This window comes from Oncorhynchus nerka, linkage group LG14, assembly GCF_034236695.1.
Source record: "Oncorhynchus nerka isolate Pitt River linkage group LG14, Oner_Uvic_2.0, whole genome shotgun sequence".
Classification (NCBI taxonomy): domain Eukaryota; kingdom Metazoa; phylum Chordata; class Actinopteri; order Salmoniformes; family Salmonidae; genus Oncorhynchus; species Oncorhynchus nerka.
Window position 1 is genome coordinate 102170705 of NC_088409.1, and position 4714 is coordinate 102175418.

At 50.6% G+C, this 4714-nt stretch overlaps 1 pseudogene; it reads right to left on the reverse strand.

Annotated features, from left to right (window-relative positions):
- The window catches only part of LOC115127763 (PR domain zinc finger protein 10-like), a 99429-nt pseudogene extending 94925 nt beyond the window's left edge, over positions 1–4504 (reverse strand).
- Between the last annotated feature and the right edge of the window lie 210 nt (positions 4505–4714).

Below are 4714 nucleotides of genomic sequence, written 5' to 3' on the forward strand. Positions count from 1 at the left end.
TCTGAGGTTCTGAGGGTCTGAGGGTCTGAGGGACTGAGGAACTGAGGGACTGAGGGACTAAGGGTCTGAGGGTCTGAGGGACTAAGGGACTAAGGGTCTGAGGGACTAAGGGTCTGAGGGACTTTGGGTCTAAGGGACTGAGGGGCTGAGGGGCTAAGGGTCTGAGGGTCTAAGGGACTGAGGGACTGAGGGGCTGAGGGGCTGAGGGGCTAAGGGTCTGAGGGTCTAAGGGTCTGAGGGACTAAGGGACTAAGGGTCTGAGGGACTGAGGGGCTAAGGGTCTGAGGGTCTAAGGGACTGAGGGACTGAGGGACTGAGGGGCAGAGGGGCTAAGGGTCTGAGGGTCTAAGGGGCTAAGGGACTGAGGGACTGAGGGACTGAGGGACTAAGGGACTGAGGGACTGAGGTGGGTATTATAGTAATACACCAGAGAACACCTTGCAGGAGAGGCCCAGGACTCAGGACCCCCTTTTTACAGTATATAGTAGGCTTGTTGTGAAGTGAGACAACCTACTCTCCCTCCACCTTATGTGTTATACCTGAATTATACAGGCTGAGCTCTTCCCACTCCCTCTCAGATGATTGTCTTGATGTGAAATGAGATAAACAGGGACCAGACGAGATCAAGGTCAACTGCTACACTACACCTCAGGGTCATCCTAATCTCATTTAGGCCTGTTGTGAGGACAGACACTAGACTGTCAGCACGTCAAAAGCAGAACGAGGAGGCAGACTGGCTCAGGTCACCTGCTGTGTTGTCCCTCATCTGCTACTGAGGTGAGATGCTAGGGATCGGACCATCAACAGGGTAGAGCTCAGAGGGGAGGCAGACTGGCTGAAGTCTCCTGCTGTGTTGTCCCTCATCTGCTACTGAGGTGAGATGCTAGGGATCAGAGTGTCAACAGACTTTTGTACCTTAGCACCAGCTTATATGATAGTAGCCACCACTCTGCTCCCACTCTTTAAAACTTCACCTGACTGGCTGACCTGCTGACTGGTAGACTGGCTGACTGACTGGTAGACTGGCTGACTGGTAGACTGGCTGGCCGACTGCTCTTATGTTGATGCTCAAAGCCGTTGAAACCATATCCTGCTACTTCCACCTGTACCTCCAGTGGTATATTCTACCAAATGGTTCTCCTTTGTCTGATTCACATCCATTTCCTGGAGCTGGAAAACTTCTCAGTTCGTGAGCGCATATATTTTCATTTGTCCTGGTCCCCCTTGGGATTTGAACCCACAACCCTGGAGTTGCAAGTGCCATGCTCTACCAACTGAGCCACATGGGATCCTCAAACACTCGGATACCTTTGGATTAAAAATCAACAGGCTTGACTGGATAACTGGCTGGCTGATTGGCTGGCTGATTGGCTGGCTGATTGGCTGATTGGCTGGCTGGCTGGCTGATTGGCTGGCTGATTGGCTGGCTGGCTGGCTGATTGGCTGACTGGCTGGCTGGCTGGCTGATTGGCTGGCTGGCTGGCTGATTGGCTGGCTGGCTGGCTGATTGGCTGGCTGATTGGCTGCGTGGCTGGCTGATTGGCTGGCTGATTGGCTGGCTGGCTGATTGGCTGGCTGGCTGATTGGCTGGCTGGCTGGCTGGCTGATTGGCTGGCTGGCTGATTGGCTGGCTGGCTGATTGGCTGGCTGGCTGGCTGGCTGGCTGGCTGATTGGCTGGCTGATTGGCTGGCTGATTGGCTGGCTGGCTGATTGGCTGGCTGGCTGGCTGGCTGATTGGCTGGCTGGCTGGCCGACTGCTCTTATGTTGATGCTCAAAGCCGTTGAAACCATATCCTGCTACTTCCACCTGTACCTCCAGTGGTATATTCTACCAAATGGTTCTCCTTTGTCTGATTCACATCCATTTCCTGGAGCTGGAAAACTTCTCAGACTCCCTACCTACCATTCCACTCTCGTACACATCCCATAATACCCAGCCTCATACTGTTCTCATCTCTGTCCAACAGATTTTAGCCTGAGGTTCCTCTCTCTTTTTCTCTTTTTTCTCTCTCTTTGTTTCTCTCTCTTCTCTCTCTTCTCTTTTCTCTCTCTCTCTGTCTGTCTCTCCCTCTCTCTCTCTCTCTTCACTTTTCTCTCTTCTCACTAATAGAATCCTCTGAGACCTCATGTCCATCATAAGTTAACAATCAAGAAAAGTTTATTTGTGATGCTAAATGTCCGTGTGGGTGTCTGCTCAGCAGTCAGTGTGAGAGTCTGCTGACTGTCAGTGTGAGAGTCTGCTGACGGTCAGTGTGAGAGTCTGCTGACTGTCAGTATGAGAGTCTGCTCAGCAGTCAGTGTGAGAGTCTGCTGACTGTCAGTGTGAGAGTCTGCTGACTGTCAGTGTGAGAGTCTGCTGACGGTCAGTGTGAGAGTCTGCTGACGGTCAGTGTGAGAGTCTGCTGACGGTCAGTGTGAGAGTCTGCTGACTGTCAGTGTGAGAGTCTGCTGACTGTCAGTGTGAGAGTCTGCTCAGCTGTCAGTGTGAGAGTCTGCTGACTGTCAGTGTGAGAGTCTGCTGACTGTCAGTGTGAGAGTCTGCTGACTGTCAGTGTGAGAGTCTGCTGACTGTCAGTGTGAGAGTCTGCTGACTGTCAGTGTGAGAGTCTGCTCAGCTGTCAGTGTGAGAGTCTGCTGACTGTCAGTGTGAGAGTCTGCTGACTGTCAGTGTGAGAGTCTGCTCAGCTGTCAGTGTGAGAGTCTGCTCAGCAGTCAGTGTGAGAGTCTGCTGACTGTCAGTATGAGAGTCTGCTCAGTCAGTCTGCTCAGACAAACGTCTGATTCTGAAGTCAATTCGTGATATCTTGTTGGTAAACCACATGCTCCTATTCAGCTTTACATTTAACCTCCCTCCCTCCCTCCCTCCCTCCCTCCCCCTCCCTCCCTCCCTCCCTCCCCTCTAGAGAGAGACTCTTAACATATATCAGTCCCTAGTGCATGCAGACACACTCTCTTAACATCAATCAGCCTCTATCCCTCTGGAGCTGAACCAATGTCATACTGGGTTCTCTGTGTGTGTCCGTACAGGAGAGAGTTTGTGTGTATGTGAGTGCGTGTCCTTCCGCCAATGCTCTCACCTCAGGCTAACGTTCTACAATCATTATCCCAGGGCCGGCTCTAGCCTTTTTCGGGGCCCTAAGCAGAATTGGATTTGATGGCTGTTTAACAGTCTGATGGCCTTGAGATAGAAGCTGTTTTTCAGTCTCTCGGTCCAAGTTGTGATGCACCTGTACTGACCTCGCCTTCTGGATGATAGTGGGGTGAATAGGCAGTGGCTCGGGTGGTTGTTGTCCTTGATTATCTTTATGGCCTTCCTGTGACATCGGGTGGTGTAGGTGTCCTGGAGGGCAGGTAGTTTGCCCCCGGTGATGCGTTGTGCAGACCTCATCACCCTCTGGATAGCCATGCGGTTGTGGGTGGTGCAGTTACCGTACCAGGGGGTGATACAGCCCGACAGGATGCTCTCAATTGTGCACCGTTGTCTCTCTGGAAAGCAACCCTAGCCTTAATTTAATCTACCATGTTATCTAGAGACTGGACATTAGTGAGTAAAGTACTCGAAAGCGATGGGTGGTGTGCACGCCTCCGAAGTCTGACAAGAAGGCCACTCCGTCTACCTCTCCTACGGCAACGTTGTTGTGGGTCAGCCTTTGGAATCAGCTCGAACACAGGATCCGCTTCGGGAAAGTCATATTCCTGGTCGTAGTTCTGGTCATAATCCTGGTCGTAATCCTGGTCGTAATCCTGGTCGTAATCCTGGTCGTAGTTCTGGTCATAATCCTGGTCGTAATCCTGGTCGTAATCATGGTCGTAATCCTGGTTGTAGTTCTGGTCATAATCCTGGTCGTATTCCTGGTCGTATTCCTGGTCGTATTCCTGGTCGTATTCCTGGTCGTAGTTCTGGTCGTAGTTCTGGTCGTAATCCTGGTCGTAGTTCTGGTCGTATTCCTGGTCGTATTCCTGGTCGTATTCCTGGTCATATTCCTGGTCGTATTGCTGGTTGTAGTTCTGGTCATATTCCTGGTCGTATTCCTGGTCGTATTCCTGGTCGTATTGCTGGTTGTAGTTCTGGTCATATTCCTGGTCGTATTCCTGGTCGTATTCCTGGTCGTATTGCTGGTTGTAGTTCTGGTCATAATCCTGGTCGTAATCCTGGTCGTAATCCTGGTCGTAGTTCTGGTCATAATCCTGGTCGTAATCCTGGTCGTAATCCTGGTTGTAGTTCTGGTCATAATCCTGGTCGTATTCCTGGTCGTATTCCTGGTCGTATTCCTGGTCGTAGTTCTGGTCGTAGTTCTGGTCGTAATCCTGGTCGTAGTTCTGGTCGTATTCCTGGTCGTATTCCTGGTCGTATTCCTGGTCGTAATCCTGGTCATAGTTCTGGTCATAATCCTGGTCGTATTCCTGGTCGTATTCCTGGTCGTAGTTCTGGTCGTAGTTCTGGTCGTAATCCTGGTCGTAGTTCTGGTTGTATTCCTGGTCGTAGTGCTGGTAAGTTGACATCTCTCTTATATCCAATAGTTTTTCCGGCTGTATGTAATAAGACATATGTAACATGTAATAAGTTTTCCTGGGGTAACGATGTAAGAAATAGTACATTAAAAAAACAAAAAAATACTGCATAGTTTCCGAAGAACGCGAAGCGATGTGATCCTCTCTGTCGGCACCATCTTTGCAAAGGCTATGAGAAACCCTAGATCTTTGGAGTTTCCT